This window comes from Euprymna scolopes, chromosome 3 (assembly GCF_053919585.1).
Source record: "Euprymna scolopes isolate OS-2025 chromosome 3, ASM5391958v1, whole genome shotgun sequence".
Classification (NCBI taxonomy): domain Eukaryota; kingdom Metazoa; phylum Mollusca; class Cephalopoda; order Sepiida; family Sepiolidae; genus Euprymna; species Euprymna scolopes.
The window spans coordinates 74,848,036-74,875,934 of NC_136484.1; the positions used below are offsets into that span (position 1 = coordinate 74,848,036).

A 27,899-nucleotide genomic window follows, 5' to 3' on the forward strand; every position below is an offset into this window, starting at 1 on the left:
AAGTCCCAATGGTTTACATTTATAGACGACTCCAATGTTGACACTACATAAGTATTCCCCCCTTAAAAGTCATTTAATTATTAATAGTTAATAAACTTACATTCGTTAATTGGCGGGATCATTGAGTGCGCGTACTGTTCTTCAAAAGACTCGGTCATTTTGTTCGCTTCAGTTAAAAAAATACCTCTATAATACATCTTACATTAATTAATCAATTACTTACATCTCTAGAACGGGATATTTGAAGATGAGTGATTTATTCGTATTATCGTTTACTAGACTGCTAGGTCGTATCGAGAAAGGAAAAGCAAAATAGGAGGGAGGCCCAAGTACTTTTTGAGCGCATGGTTTAAGTATTTGAAGATGTGTTACACCATCTGGAACGAAATATTGTCTCATTCAAGCTTCTTTATGTTATTCCAGCAATTCTGTCAGGCCGAGAAAAGTGACTTCATGTTCGCCCGCTTCCAGTTCCCACGAATTCGCAGGGCGAAGTCCTTCATATTTCTGTGGCTACTCGCGTTATATTTTCACTTACCGATGCGTGTATAAACCGTTAGAAACTTGTGCTGTCTTCTTCGTAAAACAAGGTTCTGGCTTGTCGGCTAATATCAAATCATTAGTACGCGATGTTGTTTTACAAAAAGGGATTATTTAAAAAAAAGTAATAGAAAGCGTCAAAGTGACAAATTACTGTCGTACACGTGTAAGAGAAAAAGATAGGCAAACACACCTGGAGTTAGTCTCGCTACTTTTGGGGGGAGCTGGTCTCGCAACCTTTTGGGGGAGCTGGGTGTTCTTTACATTAAAACCGACCTTGTGTCCAAGCAAGCGTGTGGAAGCGAGTAAATGGGAACATTCGCATGAAGGTCACGTAGCTTTGTGACTTTCATCTCGGGTCACCTCTGACCTTTCAGGGGCAAATTTTCCATTCAAACAATCTCCTCTTTATGTAACACTTTAAGCACTCACTTTGTACAGCATAACACCAACTTTATTTGTGCAAATATACTAGCTTAAAGTAATCACCGATCTTTTAGATAATTAATCTAAATTGCACATCCTCCACCCCGTGTTATCAGTGGAAGAAAACTCGGATGAAGCGCTAAAACGGCAAAGAGAATCCTCAGAGGAGAAAACCCCTTCACTTAAGTGTTTTGACCATTAACTCTTTATACTCTAGGGGTGGACCATATTCAGGTCATGACTCTCGGATGTTTCTCTGCTGCCATGTTTTTTTTTCAGATGCTTCAGTGTCGTAGATGGATGACTTAACTACCGTGGAATTAGGGAAATTAAGATATATGACGTTGATTTTTATTCTTCCTCGACCAGATCCAGCAGGAGCCTTGTCTCCGCTACTTCACTCATTGCTTTCAGTTCTCTGTTTCGACTCTTCCTTGGGACGGACAGCTGTTTCATAAGATTGTAGGCAGACGAGCCTACACATCCCCTTGCGCCCACTTCAACTGCGAACACACTGGCGCTGAATCCAGCATCTCTCAGGTATGTGGCTAGAGTAGAAGACTTTTCAGACTTGTAGACATGGGTCTCATCAATCTTGTTCTCATATGGCACTGTTAATTCAATCATTTCATAATATTTGCTTGTCATTTTTCGTTTTAATTAATGTTCACACACACACACACACACACACACACACACACACACACACACACACACATATATATATATATATATATATATATATATATATATATATATACTAACATGCCACTCGGCGTTGCTCGGTCATAATATGCGCTTAAATATTATTTTATTTAATTCATGCGGATTTCGTGTTTATTATTATAGACACATTCTATACTGCGTATTCAATTATAAATACTATATAGTACTGATTTTAAAAGTAACAAAAAAAGAATTTAGCAAAAATTAAAACATATAGCCTTAGCGTATGATCTAAATCCATACGAGTACAAAAACTGCAAAATAACGCTGTTAAAACTTTTATTTACCGCAGGCACTAATTAAATAACATTAATAAACATTTTAATTAAGTAACGTTATGCAACCTTTTAATGAGCCCACGCGTAGAAAAACAAGTATAGTAGGCTTAGGCTAGACAACGTCCAATTATTTATTTTTGAATTCAAGACATTTTTCAGCTATGTTATCGGCCAAAAATATAATCAAAGTGTGCTACCGGTCCAAATACACTATATATATATATATATATATATATATATATATATATATATATATATATATATATATATATATATATAATTTTTGGGATAAATTATATATAATTACAACAAAATTTATTGTTTGACAAAGAAGTTTTCCTCAACCCATTAATTTTTAATAAATGGCTTATCTCATTAGAAGAAATTTTCTTAGCTACATAGATATACGTAAATTATAAATTTTGCTTTTTAGCACATAGGTGGAAAATTTAAAATGTAGGTGATAGCATAAAAATGATGCACAAACTTGGAATAAGGAATATACTGGACCCGTTATAAAATATAATGAATAGTGATATATTCCAAAATAGATTGTGGTTTTATATTAGCATATTTTAAGTTACATGACTTCATATTTGGTAATCGATCACTTCCAAGGTAGCGGAATCTTTTTAAAATCCTTGCAGGAAAAACGTTGGGGTGAATGAATCGAGAAGTAGTATTTTGTGCAATTGTAGTCGATAAGTTTATTCTGTTATTAATTTATATTAAGTTGATGCATATTTTTTCTATGTTGAAGTTCATAAAGATAAATATATTATAAGATTGTATAAAGTAAAATGTTCGAGATTTTTAAATGCTCACCTCAGCATTTTATGATAAATGAAATTTAATCTTCTCTAAGTAGTATCTACGTCATGAACCAATTTGATTTTATCCAGTGAAGTTTTAATTTTTAATGGAAAGGACGGGCAATGTTGGTATAAGAATAAATATTATAATCTTTCTGATGTAGGTTTTAAAGCCAGGGAAGGTAAATAGTACTTTCTATGATAAAAAAAAGTCTACATATATAACGGGTGGAGATAGGGGTACATAAAAGCTCGTATAAACTGAGGTTTGGATATGTTAAAGGGGCGTAAGGGCAGCGTGCATCTCTATGATAGGAATTACGCTGTAAGATTCTGAAAAGCGTAAGCAGATGTGTTAATTTATTCCTTGGATGTGTTCGTATTTTAGATAATTTGAAGCACTTCAGTACGTAGATAATTTTACCTACGTAGTTTTCCATAATTTTGGCATCCTAGTTTAATCGGCCAATGTTTATATTAAAATAGTATTACTAATTTAATTTATTTTTAATTATTTAATTATCGTATTTCATATTGAATTTCATGATTAAAAGTAAAATTAAATGTTATTTGATTAACATAAGTTTACATGTGGGTCGTATTCTATGATTATATTTCAGGATTTGGATAGGAGGAGACAAAAGTCAATTGGATAACTCCTAATTTATTTTTATTTTAAATGTTATCAATGTGGGGGTTTTCAGTATCCAAGATTTTCAAGATTTTTTTTTAATTACATTTTCACCCCAAACAAGGCGCATTGCCACTTTGGTGTAGGGGGCTACTATCAGGGGCAGCAACTACTGGGGCACTATGTTGGGATTTAAGCAGCAAGATGTTGGTTCACGTTACACTTGAATTTCAGCATGTCAGTACAGTTAGGGAAGCAGGGACCCTGAATGGAATTCCAGAGTCTAGCGGTTCTGGGGAATAAACTACTGGAGTAGAAAGATCTTTTACATCTAGAGATCTGTACTGTGTGGGGGTGAGATTTAGCTGCCTATCGGGTTTGTCGAGGGTGTCTACGCCGTGGGGGCACAAGTGTCTGCAGTTCGTCAGAGCATTCACCATTAAAATACTTGTAGAACAGGCAGAGGGATGCAACGTTTCGTCGATGGGACAGAGGCTGAAGCTTACATGCCATTTCAGGGCCTATCAGATTGTCGACTCTCTTTTGAACCTTGTTTAGGAGCGAGAGACTAGCAGTAGATGCACCAGCCCAAATGTGACAACAATACTCCATACATGGGCGAATGGTGGCCTTATAGAGGTACAGGATATTTTCAGGTGTCAGTAGTTTTCTAGCACAGTAGAGAGAGCCTACCTTTTTCGCAGCGGCCCTGCCAATGTTTTCAATATAACTGTTCCAACTCATGTTTCCTGTGAACGTTAGGCCAAGCAGTTTGAAAGATGTACTCTCAGACAGGGAGTCACTGGCCATTGCTATTGGTGGCAGAGAAGGTTACTTGTAATTGAAGGAAACCAGTTTAGTTTTGGCAGCATTGAATGTGACCATCCATTTATGTCCCTATTTCACTACAGATTGGAGGTCATCCTCTAGTGTTTTTGCCATTTCTTTAGTTATGTGTTCATTTGTTTTCCTGTCATGCCTGTTATAGAGTGTGGTGTTATCAGCATATATACCCATCTCAGAGGCAGTTTTGTCGGGGAGGTCATTAATAAATATTAGGAACAATAGAGGTCCAAGGATAGACCCCTGAGGCACTCCCGCATTTATATCACACTGTTTAGATGTACGACCGTAAAGGACAACCTGGATTTTTCTCTTATTAAGGATTTTTCTCTTATTAAGGATATAATTATGTTAAGTATTCTTCCAGTGATACCATATGATTTAATTTTCCTGAGGAGACCCTCATGCCATACCCTGCCATAGCCATAGCCTTAGATATATCTAGAGTTACCGCTCTTCCCTCCCCCGCTTTGTCCAGTGAATGGTATATACGTTCAAAGATTACAGTGAGGATGTCAGCTGTGGAACACGCTTTTCTAAATCCATATTGTTTGTCAGTCAGAAGTTTAGCATCTGCAAGGTGCCGGACTAGAGCATGGTTAATTATGGTCTCAAATATTTTGGCGAAAAGTGGGAGGAGGCTAATCGGGCGATAGTTTGATGGGTCAGTTCTTTCGCCAGAATTCTTGAATACTGGTACCACAGAAGCAGTTTTCCAACAGCCCGGAAAGCATGATTCATTAAGGCATTTGTTGTAGAGTTTGGAGACAACTGGAGCTACTTCGGCTGAGCACTTTTTAATAGCACAGCTGGGATGAGATCAGGTCCACATGCCTTTGAAGTGTCAAGGTTTTTTATGATAGCGTGTACCTGAGCAGGGGTGATTTTTAGATCGTCTAGCGTGGCGTCTGTCCGCAAAGGAAAGTCAGGCAGGGGGTGGTTGGAAGGGTCCAGTGTGGAGCTCGAGGCAAACCTGCTGGCAAGCATATTAGCGTTGTCGGTTGCTGAGCAAACAACGTCGTGATTTTTGGTTAGTGGGGGAATTGTTAATTGCCCATTATTGACTACACTGTTGTTGATTTTCCAGAAGTCACGATTTCCTAATTTTTGTGCTTCGATGAGTTTTTTAGTGGTTTCAGTAAATTCTCTCTTAGTTGTCGCTATTTCTTTCTTAACGTTACTTCTAGCTTCTATATACTTCTGTTTGTTTGAACTGGACTTATTTCGGTTAAATCTGCGGTATTGCATGCTGCCTTTGAGCAATAGCAGTTGCGCAAGTCGAAGTAAATCATTGGAGATAGTGGGGCTTGCTATAAAATTTCCGCATGGGAACATGTGCTTCAATTGCTGTTTTGAACCATTCAGTGGTCTCATTTGCGCACTGTTCAGCAGGAAGAGAAAAAAATATTTCCCCATGGGACATCTCTGATAAAATCTCTGATGGCTTCCCAGTCAGCCTTTTTATTATATCTCGTTCTTTTGAGGACTGGCTCTTCAGTTTTGGGTCTAGAATTTAGGGCGATTTCTACCATTATCACTGCATGGTCAGCGTTCCCGAGTGGGCTGTCAGCATTTGTTATACAATCCTCGGGAACTGTAGTCAGAAACAGATCTAGAAGTGATGCGTGTTGTTCTTGCTGGTCAGGGAAACGGGTTGGAAACGTAACCATTTGTGATAGGGAGTGAGCTATAGTGAAACTATGTGTTGAGCTGCATGCTGCATCTGTGTGAGTAGAGAATTCAAGCCAGTTTTTGTGGTGAACATTAAAGTCACCAAATACATGTACTTGTGCGCTAGTGTCGAAGGAGAGTGGTGTGTCTATGTTGTCAGAGACTTTGTTTATTATGGTGCAGTCCTGGGTCGAGGGAGAGCCGTAGAGAAAATAAAAGTAGCTAATGTTATGTTGTATGTTTAGTCTAAAGCACATAAAGGCTTAATCGTCCGTTTCTAGGTTTGTTTCTCTAGTCAGGGGGAGGGTGTTACGAATGTAGGCTCCAAGTCCGTGCATACATCCGTCAGAATCCTTACGACAGAGTGGGAGATAGCCAGGAATGTTAAAGTAGTTAGAGGGGACGGAGGAGTGTAGGTTAGTCTCGCTAAGATATCCGGGGTATTTGTTAGGAGAAATGCTTCAACGTCAGCTAAATTAGTTCTAAGCCCACGGATGTTAGTGAATGCAAGCCTCAAGGGAGTAGGCAAGTTGGATTTGTTTGTCCCTAGGCCTGGTTTAAGCTTATTTTTTATTTTACTGTCATCATGTTTTTAAAGAGTTTCAGTTAGTTTAGGGGGAGCTGAACAAGAGGTTATGCAGGGTATCAGACATGCAACACAAGTAGACCATTAGCTTACCTTTTTTCAACTAGGACTGTAGCCTCAGGAAAGCCCATCGGGGATGAGTGTAGGGACCCTTTCCATGCGCGACATGGCACTACAAACATCCCGATATTATACAACTGTTGATGGAGCAGCCGCACTAAGCGCTACCAAAGAGTTAGGCCCCCTGTACTACCAGTCGGAAACAGCAGCCAGGAACTGTCAATCCGGTACCCTCAGCCCATCAGAAGAAGATCACCCCAATCTAATTGCACAGACATGTGTGGTACTCAAGCACTCCCAAGTGCCCAGTTTTGTGCGGTGGGATGTGTCGGGAGTGGGGGAACGGCACTCATTGCCCTAGACAAGAGACAAGATCTACCACTAAGTGTTTTGTCGATTCACTTGTGATAGCGTCTCTGCGCCTGACTAATAGGCAAAGAAGGAATATGGAAGCCGGCGATAGACAGAGCCTATCTACTCCTTAAGCAATTTAGGTTTGCAGACCGGTAATTTGTTTGAGTCACCAGCTCTAGGAAGGTTATCATCCAAGACTGGAGAGGCCTCCCTCCCCTTTTGTTTAGTTTCAGAGTTTTCCTTCTCCTAGACGGGTGATCTAGGAAGATCTACTGGGTCCATCAGCCCTGAGAGTGTTTGCTCCGCGCCTGGGTCCTAATCCAGGTATTTCTGGGACCCCGCGTGGTTAATTAATGTTACAGGGTTAGTTTTTAGAGGTTATATATCTAATGAATAGTTACACTCCTCAAAGTGATTTAGGGGCGTGCAGTGGAAGCAGTTTTGTGGGGAGGCTTGTTAGAAAAGTGTTAGTGCGGATTAAGACTTTTACCTTTAGGTTTTTCCATTTTTATTTTAACTTCATGTTAGTTTAGTTTCAGGATAACGTTATAGTTTGAGTAGGTATTAGGAATTGAGCTAAGAATTTTGCCCAGTCACTGTATATTTAGATTTACGAAGGTTAAGGTGTAGGTGCAGTACACTCAGGGTGTGACTGGAGGTACATTTTGTCATGGCGTATTCCGTATGTATAATTAAGTAATTAGATATTTGGGCAAGTTTTCAGTAGATACAAATAGATAGAAGTTGTGTTAGTGTTTCAACTATTGAGGGGAGATAATTTCAGTTTTCATTTAAGAGTCATCGAGCGTTTTGCATGACAGGGATTATCGGATTTGGTTTAGTATTGTTTGTTGCAAAACCATCTAGGAAGAGGTAGTTGTTATGTAATGAAGATCGCTTTGCATCCGAGTGCATACGTTGGCTGGTAAGTACCAAACTGGATAAGAGTGAACTCTAAAGCATGTCAGAGGTAGAAATGTATAGATGTTTAGTGATGACTGTTAGGCAGTTCGCATGTGAAAGTTATGAGCTTGAACTAAGGATTCCACTACTAAGGTGTATGTATAATGTAGGGTTTTATTGGCAGCTAGAGTGGGGGCAGATTGTTAGCTTTTAAGGATCGGGATTATTAACTTACAGAATACAATAAAGTTTCATTTGGATTTAGAGTTACAGTATTGTTTTAGCTTGGGAGAAAGGAATAAAATCTTTCTTTTCCCCTATTTTGCATGCAGGTTAGACATAGGCAGTCGTCTTGGAGGTAAAGAGAAACAATTATTTCGTCGTGATTTGGAATTCATATTTTTAGGCAGTCATTAAGGTTGGGGACAAAACATCGTATCTATTCAGAAAAAAGTCCTAGTGCCGAAGCTAATATCACTGTAGATTTCAGTTACAATTATAGTAACAGTTAATTACAAGCTATATCCAGAGGTTTGGTAGAGATACCAACGAGGCCTCTTGATCAATACAAGCGAGCATATGGTAATCGTAGATATTAAGTATATTACTTAAATAAAGTTCTTCTCACTTCTATGGTAGAAAAAATAAATCCACGTTTGTGCTAATTTCGGAAAATTTATCCTGCCTAATGCTATTTTAACTCTAGCCTTAGTACAGAGCGTGGAATTATTTAAGCTGGAAGAGAAACGTGGTTGAGATTTGCTTGGGGTGAATTTAAAAAGCTAACCAGAGAAAACAAGACAAATGCATATAAATTAAAATACACATAATTACAAAATCAAATGAGAAATTTAAAAGAGAAGAAATAACAAAGTTAGTATTTTTTAAGACTAGAATGATTTTGAATTTATTTATTCATTGTTAAGGTGGGTTTATGGAAGGACACGTGCAGACAAGCTGTTACAATAAAAATTATAAATATAAAAATATGATGATATCATAATTCTAATAATAATAATAATAATAATAATAATAATAATAATAATTATTATTATTATTATTATTATTATAATGAAGTGTTTTATGTTGTGGTTGCTGTTAAATTGGAAAGCATATGATTGGTGGCAATTATACCTGAGGCCTTTCTATAGGACACGAGATTTACTAAAATGGTTGTCTATAAGTTATTATCTACTACGATGTGTGTTAAAAGTGAGGTTCTAAAGTGAGTTATCTAGAGAGTTTTGTGGTCTGCTGAGGTTTTTAGTATTGTAGTAATGAGTTCAAACTAATCAAACGTTGGATTATGTGGGGGTTGGTGAAAGATAATTCTTCGCCCGTTAAAATCACTTGTGAAGCTTTTAATGTTAGTATTTAGAAAAGAGACAGCTGAACATTACTATTAAAACGTCAAGTTTTAGACCCTGTGGAGTTTGGATATCGGAAAAATGTTATTTAATTTTAGATAAAAGTAGTATGATATGTATGGGCAATATAATTATACATAATATAGAGAGTCAAGTTATACGCAGTATACCTAACTACGTGATTTTAAATTGGTTGTATTTGAATTTCTTTATATATTTGCATTGTAAAATTAGTTTATTTTTTTAATTAATTACATTTTCCTCTTGAGGGAATATAATTATCCCAACTTCTTCTGAGATGCAAAAATGACAGAATTTAGAGCATGGGTTGTACGATTTTTCTTTTCTCGGTATTTTATTGAGAAAGGTACATACAAAGGTATTTTAGTTTTATGATTAAGGTTGTTAGAGTATTATTATTATTATTATTATTATTATTATTATTATCATTATTATTATTATTATTATTATTATTATTATTATTGGTGTTTTATTATTACATAACTGCAAATGGTTTGAGAGTCTTACATTCATTAATGTCGATGTGGCGTCAATATAATGGTGGGATTTGCTATGCGCGTAAGCTCAATTATTAGTGTGGAAAGCTCTACTGAGGTAAGGAATGAGGTTGCTATTCGTGTTAGAATGGTTTTGATTGGTGTTATTTAAAGTTCTTTTGTCTAAACTTACATTGTTAGTGGTCAGTGGGACGTCTTGGAGATCACTATTATTAGAGTTATTAGACCGATTAGTCTTATGGTTAGTTGAAGAATTGTGTTGATTTTGTGTGGTTAAATTGTCAATATTTTGAATGTTATGCTCATCGGATAAGTATTATATGCTGGTTGTTGGATCATTGTGCAAGAATATATCTTTATGGATGCAATCATTGTTTAGCGAGCAGTTATATTTGTTTTGACAGTTACAATTTGTTTTAGGAGATAAATGAGCTAGGGTTGTTTAAGTGGTTTTAATTTTCTTATTATTTTTGTCTTTGCCAAGTTAAGCATAGTTGAATATTTTGATTCAATTGTAATTTAATTAGGTGCTATATCTATGTGGATATTTGAAGAAATTTTCCACAACTTTAAGAAATACTTTAGATATGTTAGTCATAACGTTACAGCTAAAATTGTGATTGAACCAAATACATTTCTTTCGTCTTATGTGGTTATATGCTTTTCATTAATTCAGAAAAAATGAGGCCTTTTATGTACCCCTACCTCCAAACGTTTGACCTGTATACCTTTTTAATCATAGCAAGTACCAATTCTCTTCCCTAGCTGTATAACCTACATCAGAGAGATTCTAATATTTTTCTTATGTCAAAATTATCCATACCCCGCTTTTAAAACTTAAACTTTATTAGATGCGATCAAATTGCTTCATGACCTAGATACAATTTAGAGAAAATTAGACTTCATATATCATAAAACGCCGAGGGGAGCATTTGAAAATGTTTAGCACCCTTAGTTTATATAATTTTATACCTTTAGAAACTTAAACATAGAAAATTATAAATCAACTTAATATAAATTAATAATAGGATAAACTTATCGACTACAATTGCACTTTTCATTTAATTCACCTCAACGTTTATCCTGCATGGGTATCGGATTATTTGAAAGACTTTAGAAAAGATTCTACCAATTCGGAAGTGATAGATTACCATGACTCAAAATATGCTAATATAAAACCACAATTCATTTCAGAGTATATCACGATTCTTTGTATTTTATAACGGTTCCAGTATATTCCTTATTCCAATTTTGGGCATCATTTTTTATACTATCACCTCATTTTACATTTTAAATCAATGTGCTAAAAAGCAAAATTAATAATTTACCCAGATCTATGCAGCTAAGAAAATTTCTTCTAATGAGATAAGCCATTTATTTAAAATTCATGCTTTAAGGAAAAGATTAATCATTATCTGTGCTTCTTTGTCAAACAATAAATTGTGTTGTAATTATGCATAATTTATTTCAAAATTTTCATAGATATTATTGCTCTATATCGCATATTGAGTTGTCTTTAACTGCTTGGTATCCGTTTATAAATAGTGATACTAATTTTTATTTGAAATTTATGTTTACAGAATTATATAACATGTATTCTCATGTATATATATATATATATATATATACTTTCTATTTGCATTTACATATGTCGCTACACATTCATTAGCATGTTTCGGTTAGCTAGTTACTAGTTACTAGAGATTGCTTCAGGCGATACAACTTTTATGAAAGCTATATATATATATATATATATATATATATATACATATATCTTTGTGCTAAAAAGCTTCCATATTAAATTCTAAGCAACTATGTAAAATATAGAAACTATGCATAAATAAAATTCTGTGTATTAGTAAAATGAAACCAATAATCATATAGGAAACCATAAAAAAATCAATAATAACTAGGAAACGCTCCTTTTTTTTAAATAATATGCAAATTACTTAACCTTCATGCAGTCGGTCGCATATCCATGACATAGTATATTAAGAAGTTTGTTTCAATTTTTTTATATAGAAAAAATAGGGTTTTAATATCAGTTTCAGGGCGAGCAAAACTCAGCTATATAATTATATATATATATATATATATATATATATATATAAATTTAATTGTTTATATGTTAGTAATTGAAAAACAAAACAATTTAACGATTGCTTTGAAATTTTGCGATAACATTTTAGTCTTATGCATGCGTGCTTTTATATACTTAATGTAAAAAATATTAGAATGTTAACATTTTTCTTTCGAAGTCGACGTTTCTTGAGGCCAGCAATTCATCAATGTTTTAGATCACACTGTGTTCCTGTCACTTTTTTTTTAACAACCGAATTATTCCGAGCGTCGCCGATAAATCATAACAACGCTACGTAAAAGAAAATAGCAAAATGGATAAATGTAAAAATCTAGAAACCAAAAACAAAATAACTACCTACCGTAATTTGGTCTTCTATTATTCAATTTTATATAATAACTGTCACAAAAGATTAGAAAAAGCAACAATGAATTTTTGGTGGGTGAAATAATTTTAAAGAAATATTTTAAAACCAGGGTCAAAGATTTTTTTTTTTTAACTTTTATAATAAAATCATAGTAATTCAGTGTGGCGTCTTCTGATTAGTTGATCGACGTGCTACGTCAGACAACAACTAAACCTGAGTTCTTGCTCGGAATAATCCGGTTGTCGACATTATGTTCCAGCCAAAGCCGAGCTAATGCTGAGATAGTTTGTTTCACAAAATGCACAATTATCCTTTTTTAAAAAATAAATTATGTTCAGAAAGTAAGTATTTAATTTTACATAAAAACCGTTAAAAATTTAATCAATAAGAAGCTTATCCGTACAATGCAAACACTCCTTATATTTTTATTTATTTATTTATTTATTTATTTATTTTCAGTTTTCCTAACCTAATGAAAAGATGCCAAAATATATATTTAATGACTTTTGGAGGTGCTCAGTTTCTAATAGAATCTCCTGGTAAATCTAATCCCCATATTGGAACTACTTGACAGATACACGAAACCAATTTATTGAAGAGTCTGTTTAATTGTTTGTCATTGTTTGGGGACAATTTTACTACTTGTGGCTAATTCCTATGTTAATCATCTATATTATTTAGATTGAAATGAGTTCGTGGATTTACATCCTAACAACTAGTTTTTACTTAAAAGATAACATTAAATCACTAAGTTATGAAAAGTTTAATCGTGAAAACACGACAAACCTCTGCTTCTACTTCCGTTGTATGAGAATTTGAGCGACCCCTAAAAATCTTTAAATATTGAATTTTTAGCATCTTTTTATTTTTTGCAGAATCAAATAGATTCATTCTGAAAATATTGAAAAATACAAAAAGAAACACAAACACACGGGCAATAATTCGATTTCGTGTTTGCGTTGTGTGTTTCAAATAAGGGGAATCCATTTATAAGAACTTTCTATTAAAAACTGAGAAATCTTTAAAAATGTAACTTTTTGCATTTTGTTTTGGATACTCTAAACGATCAATTCCTAATCACTCATAGTCTGCTAAAAAATTGAAAACAAAAAATGAAAATGAAAAAAATATACATGAGGAGTGTTCATTGTACAAGTGGGCCGATTATTGTAACGAAATCCAACAGCAGAAAAATTAATTTTAATTAAAAAACAAGGATAACTATGTATATTTTTGGTCAATTCCAACAATAAGCAATATGATCTACCTAATTGTCATGTTACAATTATTTAATTATTTCTAGAATTGTTGTGGGGTAAAAATCACCCCTATTTGGGAACTAAGTGGAATCAACCAGTCCTATGAATACCACTGGTCTCAGAGACTAAATAGAGACATTCATACCATGTTTAACCGCATGCTACGAACACGTTACTCTCATACCACTTTAGTGGTTCCTGTCTTCTTTATGATAAATACATGTTATATTTTATACACTTTACACTACTTGTGCTTTCTTTCATTTGTAACCCCCAGCACGGGTCTACAACAACTGGCTGACGAGGACGATTCAAGAACTTCCCGAATCAATTTACAATAATTGCTAACAACTGAATGACGTTATTCGGGCAACGAATTCACTCTAAAAACAGTCATTGGAAGACAGCATTTGGCAACCAAAAGGATGCAAGAAAAAAAGAACACACGCGGATATTCGAAATATTTTTTCCTACACTCGGAGGAAATTTGAACCTTCTAGAGTATTTATTTTTTAAAAGTTCGGTGAAGAACGGGAAAAACTACTTGACAACGTTGGGACAAAAATCAACATTCGAGCGTAAAAATCCACAAACATGGAATAAAGAACACTTTGGTAAAAGGACAACAATTCTTGCCGAACAAAAGATTATACAAATACATCGTCAAAAAGCCTTATCTTGTTAAAATAGCTACTAAAAACGTAAACTACGAGGTGAAACACAACTCATAAGATGAATTGTGTGGAGAATTATAAATACTGAATTAACGAAACCAATTTTTCAGTAAGTACAAAAAAACCCTTTTCCATCCCTATAAAAAAGTAATCTTGAAAAAAGACTTTGTCGTTCTAAAAAGCATGTCTTGCTAATACGCCGTATAATTAAAAGGCATTAGCGTTGGGAAAAGACAAAAACTCCTGCAAAAGTAAATGATATATTTTATTTTATTGGCTAAAGCGAGTTTTCACAAAAAAACGTCGAATTTTAATTTTTCACTGGATGATGAGACTGCACGTCGAAGAAGAAAAAATGATTTCGCTAAGCACGACAAATAAAGTGTTAACGAAAAAAGAACATTCTTTTTCGCACAGAAATCAAAAAAAAATAGCCAATATTACATAAATGCTTTAAACTCTCTTTCACAGATAAGTAACTTTTTCTTTTTAAGAAAAAGAAAAGAAAAAATGTGTAGGATCAACAAGGAATTGAACCCAGTGCACGAAAATTGAGTTGGAAATAAGAAAAGTAAATTAACGAATTGGGTTGTTTATGAAAAAAAAACTCATTTTCTCATATTAAGTAATTCCATACTGTCCAAAAAATGGACGATTTTGCAAAACAGATTTTGGAAATGGTGAAATTCCAACAAAGTCAGCAAGTAGAACTTAAAAAAAGGTTCAAAGAAGAGCAATTGACAATAAAAGAGAAACAACTGGCAATACAAAAGCAAAACGAAGGTAAACAGTTAGATTTGATGAAACATCTCGAAGAAAAACAAGGAAAAACAAAGAAAGAAATGAACAAACAAATATTGGAAAAGCAATTAGATTTAATGAAATTCTTCGAGGAAAAACAAGAAAGAGAAAGGAACGAAATGGACGAACGAATATTGGAATTGAAAAAATTGCATTTAGCGCAACAAAACCAACTAGATAAAAAATGAATTTGATAACGCAAGTTTTAGTGAATAAGGACAGCGGAAAAGGAACCAGCACGCCTTTTCCCCAAAATGCGATCTGGTCAGCTATTGATACATCTCACTATGCTCCTAAGGATGACCTAACGTTTGATGCATATTTCAGAAGATTTGAAGACTTTTTTTAAAAAATTGATTGCAGTGCATGGACGGATCAAAAGAAGGTTTGTTTATTGCTACGGAAGTTAGGTACATCCGAACATAATAAATTCGTGGATTTTATTTTACCAAGAAAAACCAACGAATCGTCGTTTGATGAGGCAGTCAAACTATTAATGGAGTTATACTGTTCAAAAAGAAGCCTTTTACGGAATTTTAATCTGCCCAATGGGGAGCAGTATCGCTCCTAAAGACGGTCACGTTATAACTGCAGCTCGATTCAGGATCGGGTTTATCAATTATAAATTTTCACACGTGGAAGGGAATAGGAAAGCCCACGATAACAAAGACGAATAAAGTCGCAAGCTCGGTAACTGGTGAAAAAATAAATTTTGAGGTTGAGCCAGTTATTAATGTGTCACTAAAAAGAGCGACAAAAAAGCTAAAAGTGTTCGTTCTAAGGAAAGCAACGAACTTATTCGAGACCGATTGGATTCAGGAATTTGAATTATGGGATCCGCCAATGAGTGATTTTTGTCACAAAATCGAAAACCTAAGGGCCGAAGCCGACAAAATCAAAAAAGATCTTAAAACATCTTTCCCAAGTGTTTCTTCGAAAAGCTTGGATGCTGCACAAAAATAAAGGCGAGATTCGAATTGCTAGAGGAAGCAAAACCAGTATTCCATATATATATATTAAAAACCCGGAATATGCTGCTGGAACCGTTTTTTTTTTTTAGGTTATGATGTGGAAAACGCTGTTTTTTCGGTCCCTGGTTATAGCATTTCCCCCGCCTTACGGTATTTGTATAATGTTTTTTATTATTATATACATGTGTATTTTATACTGTACTGTATTTTGTTACCAATTTTTAATATTTACTGTATAAAATTTCCTTAGGCCCCTCCATACGGCGATTTCACGTTAATGTCGTATCCCGGAGATCTACTGTATACATACCAAATTAATATCAAAATAAAATGCTCCGTAGAATTGGATTGTTGATTACTTTTGTAATACCCGACTAGATATGTTTGTTTGTAAATGCATATAATTTAATTATTTTTTTCTCCCATCTTTTTTAAGATTGTGGGGTTCAGGTTTGAAAGTTAAAAAGAACTTGAGTTCGAATTGTGCAAAAGACCGGACAGCTATTCCAACACGGTGGTCATAAGTGTGATGGATAACTGCTCTGGACACTTCTGCACAAGTGAGAAGGTAAAAAACTTGAATAAAAAAACTCCAATTTGTATTTTTAAAATTGTGTTTTTTGTTATTATAATTTTCTTTAATCGATTTTTTAAATCTAAAAACCAGCATTTATGGTCGTGAGACTTTCGATTAAATCCCCAAGTTGGTTTTGTCGGCCTCTAGTGTGCACTCTTCAAATAGCCCAAATGAAAACCAAAATGTTATACCTTTGCACTAGTGCACAATTGCCATGTTCTGTCGGTCGCAAAATTCAAAGCACAAACTGAAGGCATCGTTTGTGTTTCAAGTCTGAACAACTCAACCGACCCGGTTAATATAATAGCTAAGCGAAAAGAAAATAATTAAATTTTCTTAATGTATTTACAAGCGAGTCACATAAAATATTAATATGATTTTTTTACATATATATGATTTACAAAATTTAGAAAAAATAATGTGCATATGTTACTCAGCGAGTTTTCGAAAATTAATGCTTTAAAATTCATAATTCGTACTGATCGATTCATTAAAATCTAATAAGAATGATGTCTTGAAAATGAATCTTAAAAAAATATATACCTTATGAATGTAAACATTTACCAAAAAGTAATGCATATATATATATATATATATATATATATATATACATATAAAACCTCTAATGTAAAAATCTGCGATCTCCTGTGGCAGTAATCCGCACCGACAAAGCTTAGCAGTAATACCAAAACGTGTGATTGGTTCAATACAAAGCCTTCCCCACTATAAACACATCATCTGTGCATATTTCCGAGCAACTTAGTTGTTGTGCCGGACGCTTATACGTCGAAAATCGTTTATATATATATATATATATATATATATATATATATATATATATATATATATATATATATATATATATATATATATATATATATAGCGACAGCTAAGAGAGAATTTACGGAAACCACTAAAAAGCGCATCGAAGCACAAAAACTAGGAACTCGAGACTTCTGGAAAATCTACAACAGTGTAGTAAATAATGGGCAATCAACAATTCCCCCACTAACCAACAATCACGAGGTTGTCTCCTCAGCAACCGACAAGGTTAACATGCTTGCCAGTCGGTTTGCCTCAAACTCCACACTGGACCCTTCCAACCACCCCCTACCTGACTTTCCTATGCGGACAGACGCCACACTAGACGATCTGAAAACCACCCCTGCTCAGGTGCATGCTATCATAAAAAACCTTGACACCTCAAAAGCATGTGGACCTGATCTTATCCCAGCTGTGCTATTAAAAAAGTGCTCAGCCGAAGTAGCTCCAGTTCTCTCCAAACTCTACAAAAAATGTCTTAATGAAGCTTACTTTCCGGGCTGTTGGAAAACTGCTTCTGTTGTACCAGTATTCAAGAATTCTGGCGAAAGGACAGACCCATCAAATTATCGCCCCATTAGCCTCCTCCCACTTTTTGCCAAAATATTTGAGACCATAATTAACCATGCTCTAGTCCATCATCTTACAGATGCTAAACTACTGACTGACAAACAATATGGATTTAGACAAGCCCGTTCCACAGCAGACATCCTAACTGTGATCTCTGAACTTATATACCATTCACTGGACAAAGCGGGGGAAGGCAGAGCGGTAGCTCTAGATATATCTAAGGCTTTTGACAGGGTATGGCATGAGGGTCTCCTCAGTAAAATCAGATCATACGGTATCACTGGTAGAATACTTAACATAATTAAATCCTTCTTAGATAAGAGAAAAATCCAGGTAGTCCTCGACGGTCGCACATCTAAACAATATGATATAAATGCGGGAGTGCCCCAGGGTTCTATCCTTGGACCTCTATTGTTCCTGATATTCATAAATGACCTCCCCGACAACATTGCCTCTGAGATGGGTATATATGCTGATGACACTACACTCTATGGCAGACACGACAGGAAGACGAATGAACACATTTCTAAAGAAATGGCAGAAACACTAGAGGAAGACCTCCAATCTGTAGTGGAATGGGGACAAAAGTGGTTGGTCGCGTTCAATGCTGCCAAGACTAAACTAGTTTCATTCAATAATTACAAGAAACCCTCTCCACCACCCATAGCAATGGCCAACGACTCTTTATCTGAGAGTCCATCTTTCAAACTCCTTGGCCTAACGTTCACAGGAAACATGAGTTGGAACAATTACATTGAAGGCATTGCCAGGGCCGCTGCAAGAAAGGTAGGCTCTCTCTTCCGTGCTAGAAAACTACTAACACCCGAAAGTATCCTGTACCTCTATAAGGCCACCATTCGCCCATGTATGGAGTATTGCTGCCACATCTGGGCTGGTGCATCTGCTACTAGTCTCTCGCTCCTTGACAAGGTTCAAAAGAGAGTCGCAAACCTGATAGGCCCTGAACTGGCATCTAAGCTTCAGCCTCTGTCCCATCGACGAAATGTTGCATCCCTCTGCCTTTTCTACAAGTATTTTAGTGGTGAATGCTCTGACGAACTGCAATCACTTGTGCCCCCACGACGCGAGCACCCTCGACAAACCCGACAGGCTACTAGATCCCACCCCCACACTGTAGAGATCCCTATATGTAAAAGATCTTTTTACTCCAATAGTTTCTTCCCCAGAACCGCAAGACTCTGGAATTCCATTCCAGGTCCCTGCTTCCCCAACAGTACTGACGTGCAGAAGTTCAAGTGTAACGTGAACCGACATCTTGCTGCCCAAATCCCTACATAGTACCCCAGTAGTTGTTGCCCCTGATAGTAGCCCCCTACACCAAAGTGGCAATTTGCCTTGTTTGGGGTGAAAATGTAAAAATATATATATATATATATATATATATATATATATATATATATATATTACATTAGATTCTTTGTTCAACTCTTCTATAGAAAATATCTACATGTTCGTGTCAATCAAACTGAACAACTTACATAATGAATGTCTTCTCTTCAAATGAAAGCTAGCGCTTATGCCAATCGACTTTGTCATTACGTGTCTGCTTGGTTTTTAACTGGTCATTGGAGAGGAAACAAAGGAACGTAGTGCCAACATCGTCGAAAATCAAAGAAAACATCTGTTATAAATTTTGGTGCTTGTTTTTGGAAGTATCTTTTTCACTTCCGACTACCGACAGATCAACAAAGAGAGAAGTTGCTGTCACATTAAAATTCAATTATAAATGTTATAAACTAGCTGTACATACTCGGCGTAGTTCGGGAATGTACAAAATTAGTATTCTTTTTATTCCTCCTTTAAAACTTTGTCATTTTGATAACCTGAATCTGATACTTTTGTCTCAAAGTAATAGAAATCCGTCCATAATGGAAGAATAAAGAGATTATTATTTTTCTCTTCAAAATAAAAGAAATTAAGACTGTAATAGACGCATAAAAGAGTTGTCACTTTTCAATGGCAGTAAAAAAAATTGAATCTAACCGGATTAATTATTATATGGCAGAAATTTACTCAAGTAATATTTTATTCTTCTTAACTATTGTCTGAAATGCTACTAAAGGCATTCGAAACGCTTTGAAAAATTGGTACAAACCTGTTTTTATGCATTCTGTAGGGTCCTGTGCATTTTAACAAATGAGAAAAAGAAAAATGGCTGTTTTTGCTTTTTTATGTTTGCAATGTTATCAGTGCACAAAGTAATGCAAGGAGAAATAAGGAATTGATAAGCCTTCAGTGTTTCAGATGTCACACTTTATAAAATATTGTAAGGGCATGCCTAAAGTAATGGGCTATAATTGTAGAAAGTTAGGCCACATTGCAAAATATTGTCCATAGAGTCAGGGATACGGGCAAGGGGAAGCTTCTGTACCAATAGATTTTGGCTTCTTCTGATAATAAAAGTGGTTGTGAATTATATAATCGATATTGAGTACATTACTACATTAATCAATTCTAAACTCAGGAATGGTACGGTATGTAGCACCGTGAAAGCAGTTAATGTAAATGAGCCCAAATGGAGATCAAAGTACATGGCGTACGAGTAAAGGTGGGGGCGATATTAATGAGTAACATCATTGAGAGGATTAGCGTCATAATTGGAAGGGATGTAATCAATTAGATAAGAGATGTAATTATAAAGAAAGCTGGGGTAAAGTTTGGAGATGTGCACTAATAGCAGACGGTATCCGTTTTATATGGAAGGGAGTAAGAAAAAGGTGTGTTATCGTTGATGCCAGTGTTCCTATCCACCAAAGGGAAAATCAGGCCAGAGTTAGACTCCCGAGAATTGAACTATTGTGTAGCATGTCATACAGAGAGCAATATAATATATGTGTGTGATGAAACATGGGGAAGTGGAGACGGTTTTTGGGAGGAACTGCGATTGTGGACTTTAAGTCTGACTACTTGTAGCTACCTATGCCGAAGAAACTATTGTAGTACCAGCTGGTCTGCAATAAAGGAAAACCATATTTCCTAACACGGTTTCGATTCAGACTGACTGTTGCGCCGAAGATTAGGACAAGTGTTTTAAAAAATGGCGTTAAAGAAAGGAAGTAAAACAAAAGAGCCACTGATTCGTACACCAACGATATAATTGTGGACATGACGAAGACATCGGCAAAAGAAGTGCTGGAAAATTTGGAAGAACTTGGGCAGATAATAAAATCGCCAGAATCCCTAGACGGAGGAGCAGCACTGGAACTTAATGTTATGAAAAGAAAGCTGAGAGACCTGATATTCAGACAAGACAACGAAATCCTAGAGATAAGAGGAGAGATTGGTGAGCGGGAGTTACTTTCTGTCTGTGGCAAAATGTTAGGATACTAATCAGTTGCTTACTGGCTGTAACGAGTATGTATGTTAAAAGAAGAGTTATGTTGAGAAAAGAGAATGTGAAGTAGATTGGGGAGGCATAATGGCAAAACTATCAAAGTAACATAAGTTTCTAACTGATGTAAAAAAAATGACGCTGTTACTGGAGTTTGGTACATACATGAAACAGAAATAGAAGTGGTGTGGTGGGATGTAAGCAATATTACAGCAGGCGTGATCGTGTACATTAGCGGTTTGATAGCGCAAGATGCGGCATGGTTAAGGAAAAAATGACTATAATCATATTAACGTGGCCGAATTAGATGCTGTTTTGAAAGGCATCGCTGTAGTTATAAAATAGAGGTTGAAAGAAATTAGAATAAGAACAGATCGGCTACGGTACTAAGTTGGGCGAACTCTACAATGAAAGAGAATGGAAAAATAATAATAGAGAGTGCGAGGGAAATGATTATAAAAGGGAGATTAAAGATGCTTAGAGAGTTAGTACCTAGATTCGAACTGCGAATGAAGGCAGTGTTTGTTGCCTTCAGATGGAAACAAAAAAAAATACATTAACACGGATAAAAGGCATTGGTAGAAAGAAGAGGTGCCGCTATGCTGCCTAGGAATTTGTTGCATAGCATGAAGTACATGACAGTGAAAAAACATTATAATTTGTGCGAGAAAGTTGGTCCATATATAAACAAGAAGACGTTCAGAAGATGGTTAAGTATTACGTTCGATGTAAGTTGATTGATCCCGTCTCAAATATACATAATCCTAGAGAAATTGGAACTTCCAAAAAATTGATAGAATTGACTATAGACATAACTCACTATCGTGGAGTAGCACACTTTTCAATGATTGACAGTGTACCTGCTAAACTGGCAATATGGAGAGAGTTACATGCGGAAACAACATGTGCAGTTGCAGAGGAATCAGAAAAGATGATGCTTGAAACAGGCTCAGTAAAAAAGGTGAGATAGGACTATGGCACTGTTTTTGTTCAAAAGTTCTCCAGAAAATGTTACAAAATGAAAGATATTACAAGTCAGCTAATAGGCCAGAAGGAAATGGAATGACCGAGTGACATCATCTGACGGTGAAAGTGGTAGCTGAGAGATAAGATTACCATACGAACAAGATACAGCATGGCTCCCAAAGACGGACAGAGAGAGAGAGAGAGGACACGGTGTCACATTTTTAATATAGAATAGAGGCACCCAATAGATGCAGGAGCGACGACGCTTCAAAATCTAAATAGGAAAAGAGGTCTGAGTAAAACCACCGAACGCACGATGTACGACACAATAGGAAGTAGGAATGCAGGTCGATATTAGCTTGAGTGTAGATGGAATACCACGGCATATTTTAGATTTAAGGAGCGTGGTCTATGGAAATATAAATTCTGGATCAGAAGGCAATGGAGGTGAACTCGTAGTAATGCACAGACCGCTGAGAGCACGTACTAAACTAATCTGGTCACGAAATTATCTAATGTCAAATGATTTTTAATGATCAGAGGACGTGCGGTCTGAAATGATATCAAAGGAAAGATTATTTATTCTACTGTGATTAAACGCTTTAAAACTTGATACAAACTTGTTTTGGTGCAGTCCGTAAGATCCCGTGCAGGCAAAAAGAATGAAGAAAAAAAGAAAAAGAAGTGGCTGCCTTTTCTCTTAATTGCAATATTGTCAACTTATATACAATGAGATGCTTCTGGTTTGAAACAAAAGATTGATTTCTAGGGGCTGGGTTGATATTGTATTTGGATGTTGGAGTTTTGTTAGCAGTGTATCGTGTTTTACAGTTGAGAGTATCGAGTTTTGGAGAGCAGCGTCAAATTTTGAGTAGTGAATTTTGACAGGAGTGTGTCGGCTTTAAACCCGGAAATTGTTACTTAGAATAGCAGAATAGTTAACAATACATCACGCACGTGTAGAGCAGTTAACATTTGTTTTTTTTACCACAAGAACGTAGCGACATAGTTCACAAGAAAATTGGTTATTCAGAAAGTGGTGTTTATTTTATTATAAGTGACGCACAAATAATAAAAATCAAGAATCCGATTGATTGTACATTATTTCATAGATAAAAATTATATTCAAACCCTTTTCCATTTGTCATATACGATGCATTTGAACTATTTCATCCTAGTTAGTGCTTACTTTAGGTCTGCTTATCATTTTTTATCATATTTTTATTTGAAATGTATAAATTATTTAGCAGTGGACTCCAATACGTTTTGATATTCTTTTCTCTTGCCATTTGATGTAAAGATCTAAAAAATGAACAATGAATATCGTAAAGACTGGACTTTAGTGATGAAAAGACCAAGGTTATACCTAATGAAACAAGTCAACATTCCACAAGTCTGCTATTCTTGAAAAGAATCTACTTGAATAATAACATGTATTTTATTAAGGTATCAAAAGCAGCGAATTTCTGAAATCCATAGATTAACGAGTTGGAACAGAGAAAGCATAGAATAGATCATATAATTATGAAAAATTCATAAATATATTATATAATAATATTTATAAAAAACATGACTAGCAAAATAACATCCGTGAAAAAGAGTGTGAGAAGACGAACGAGTATAGTCACTGAAATTTTCGAATCTTATGAGGAAATCTCAACCTTATCAGAACGCTAGTTTACTACAACATAACTTTGAAAGAAAACGAATATTTGTTCTTGCGACGCGTCTAGTTAATGTAGGCTTTTATTGCTGAAAATTACTACTAAATATTAAAAATGACAGATCACATATTATGCACGGGTGTGCACGATATTTGTTCGTGAGAATACTGTATAAGTAATACAAAATATAAACAACTTTTTTTATTTATTTTATAAACTTGGATCACTTTCTTTTCATTCGTCGTTCTTTTGATTTCACTTGATTAACCCCATTTGGCTGATAAGCTTTGACGAGATATCCTTAGATGCAACATTTCTTTATTATCTTCTCCTGATTTAGGCACCGATTATCTTGATATTTAGCTCGTTTTTCGTCTGTGGCAGCTTGATCTGTTTTTGTCCTATTTATTTACACCCACACGCAATAAGAAATCGAAGAGATTCCAGTTACATTCTCTAAAAGGTCAGAGTCATATGAAGTATGACATATAAAGTACTTCGATGATCAGGATTAATTCCTTCGATCGGCATTGCAAGGCGTTTAGTTTTGCTGTCACCTGTATGTTCTAACTTCAGCTACGTAATCGATTCAAAATTTCACTACTTCGCTCAGATCGCGAATGTAGCAATCTGTATTTAGCTTGAGGTAATCTACGAAGAAGTGACATGGCATGAGTCACTATCACTGTGACAAGATACAGCATGGCTCCCAAAGTCGGACAGAGAGAGACATGGCATGAGTCACTATCGCTGCTGACAACGGCGATGAATATGGCTATCACTGGAAACTTTAGCAACATAAGTCTGGGCACGTCCTTTGGTGGTGCAGAAGTAGTAATTGACAAATACGAGAGACATCGAAACACATAGCGATTTAAGATACGCAAGACTCAATAAAGAATCAAATGGATAAAATATATCTATTCAAAATTTCAAAGAACCAGTTTTGTTTCTCTAATAGAAATTTTGGCAGAGAGTGAATGAACTTTATATTTTAAATGAATAGCTTAGGTTCTCAGTTACTGCTAAATAGTACCCTGGACAGAATGTTTTACACGATCAAATAACGTCCTGACTAGATTCGTATACATGACCGCTAGGCTGGCGATCACAGAAGATCACTAATCTGACAATAATAATACCAACAGAATAACACACAAGATGGATTGTGTTCACACTGAAATAATACACAAAATACGCTGTACCAATGATAGTTTAACACATAGGTTAAATGAACGGTCACGGATATAATTTTATTATAATAATAATAATAATGATTTAAGGTTAATTGAAAGATCATAATAAATGAAAACATATGCTAAGTTATTGCTTAAATTAGTAAAAGATGTACATGATGTTTAACGATTATGAGGAAATAAAACCTAGGTAAGGTTATTGATCGCAGTAAAATAACAACCTAAGATTAGGGTCATAAATTTAAATATAATTGTCTATTTTTCTCCAGAATGATAGTCTTATTTTTTTTAAAGAACCCCCAATCGGTATTCGATTGTAGAATTTTAGTCGTAACATTTTAAAAACTTTGTGTTATTGAATATTTGTTTTACATTCTTGTATATTATTATTGATCAGATATAGCATATTATGATCGATTAGATTTTTTCCAAGAATTCCTTCTTTTGTTTTGAGAAAGGTTCAACTTAGGTATTAATTATTAGATTTATATTAAATCAGTTACTCCTTTTACAACCCGTGTTGATATCTTCAAACTTCGCCACGATGCAAAGAATTATATTTAGTGATTTTATTTTTATCATTATTGTATACGAGTCAAAATGTATTAGTGCCAAAGTTGTGTCAGCGATATATATTGTAGAGGAGTTTTCCGGTATTAGCAAGCACATTTAAAACGTCATTTTAAAACAAGAATAAACAATTTTTGCATAATTTTATATGACACTTTTTACAGTCTTCAACAAACATATATTTTATAATACAAGAAAAATATTAAAAAATGACAAATTCATACAAGTAAATAGTAGCAAAATTCCTAATATAAATAGAATACAACTTGATAATAGAATGATACATGAACTTGATTTTTATGAGGAATTAACATTTGTGTCGAGTAATATTCGAAAATATTACCTACTTTAAATGGAAACATGTACGGTGTGTGTCACTATGATTTATTTATGAGAACAAATGATTATCTAATCATTTAGTAAATAAAAACAGAAACGTTAGATATGTTAAATGTAAATTTAGCAGTGGCATCGGGCAAAGACGCCAATTTTAAATATGAGCTAAGTTTTTTTTCAACGTAAATCAAGCATTCTGAAAAATGATTCAGAATCTTATTTTTTAGTCAGACACATGTCCTAATCTTCTTCGTATGCATCCAGGCCGCAAGTTAAAATGTTATTGAATGTGAAACAATGTTTATTATTTATCTTTTAAATGTAGAGAAAGATTTTGGAATTAGTATTAGTGAAAAAATTAAAGTAATTAATGTATTAAGAGCAAAACTTGTTGGTGTGAGTGAAGTGGAGTAGGATGATTTAATAGATCGCTAGTGAAAGTGTCTGCTACAATTTTTATACGATTAATATTTGATAGAACCCGTTTGTTCAGAATAGATGTAACAACGTTTAAACGAAGATGTAATTTACGGATTTACCATTAAATACGCTGAAGGAAGTGATATAAGTAGTCAGTCTGAATATTTATTTAGGAAGTATTTTACTATTCAGGAGAAAATCGAGATCACTTTTATTTATACTAGAAATCTCTCCAGACAAAGAGCGAAGCCACTCAATGCAAGGAGTCATCAATAACGAAAAATGAGTATTTTATCTATTGACGTTAGTATTGAGAAGACCAATGTTAAAGTAGATGGAAACAGTTAACAGGAGGAAAGATCATACAAACCTGCAGTTCTTGGAAAGAAGCTACTCGATAAGAATATGTATTACAGTGACGTTTAAAACGCAGCGAATTAGTAGAGACTATGAACACAACGAGTCAAACGAATCGAAATAAATAAAGCAGGGAATGAATAAGACAATTCTGGAGAACTATACTATTATAGTGTTTATAGAAAAGACAATTCTGGAGAACTATACTATTATAGTATTTATAGAAAAGAGAATTCTGGAGAACTATACTATTATAGTGTTTATAGAAAAGAGAATTCTGGAGAAATATACTATTATAGCGTTTATAGAAAAGAGAATTCTGGAGTATTATAGTATTTATAGAAAAGACAATTCTGGAGAACTATGCTATTATAGTATTTATAGAAAAGACAATTCTGGGGAACTATACTGTAATAGTGTTTATAGAAAAGAGAATTCTGGAGAAATATACTATTATAGTATTTATAGAAAAGACAATTCTGGAGAACTATACTATTATAGTATTTATAGAAAAGACAATCCTATAGAACTATACTATTATAGTATTTGTAGAAAAGACAATTCTTGACAACTATACTATTATAGTATTTATAGAAAAGACAATTCTGGAGAACTATGCTATTATAGTATTTTTGAAAAGACCGAGAGACTAGCGACATCACGTCTGTGAGAGAGTGATGGCAGTGAAAAAGGAAGGGTGGCGCCCCAAACAACACTTTTGAGGGTTGTTCCGACCAGACAGATGCGAATAGAATACGTAAACCTCTTCCGTTGAATTGTATCTTCTTGCACTAAAAATCCTTTTGCTGAACCGCCAGAACGACAGGATTAGCGATACGAACGTTAGTGCGCCGTTAAAGTTTGTAGAAACGGAAAGAAACCTTCCGTTGAATTGTTGCACTTGTACGAAAAATATTTTTGTCGTTTCGACTATGGATAATTAATTTTTATATAAAGATATTAAACTTGATTTTAATGAGGAATAATAATGCCTTTAGTGTAAGGAGAATGCTTTAATACTGGTAGAAATTTATGTGGAAAAGGTGTTTAATAACAAGGAAAAAAATCTTGAATCGTTCAAGTAATGTATAAAAGGTCGAATAACAAACACTTTAATTTTCAAATGGTATACATCTATGTAAAATATTTGTACAAAGAACGATTACACAAACGAAGTTATGGAGTTGGTAAACTTTAAATTT

At 34.7% G+C, this 27,899-nt stretch overlaps 1 long non-coding RNA gene across 1 annotated transcript in view; it reads left to right on the forward strand.

The window, feature by feature from the left end:
• Positions 1-769: 769 nt before the first annotated feature.
• LOC145256285 (uncharacterized) overlaps positions 770-27,899 on the forward strand; it is a 49,659-nt gene continuing 22,529 nt past the window's right edge. The window contains exons 1-2 of the long non-coding RNA XR_013863957.1: positions 770-1,506; positions 13,699-16,435. This is a non-coding gene — a long non-coding RNA (uncharacterized LOC145256285). The remainder of the gene's footprint in view (positions 1,507-13,698; positions 16,436-27,899) is intronic.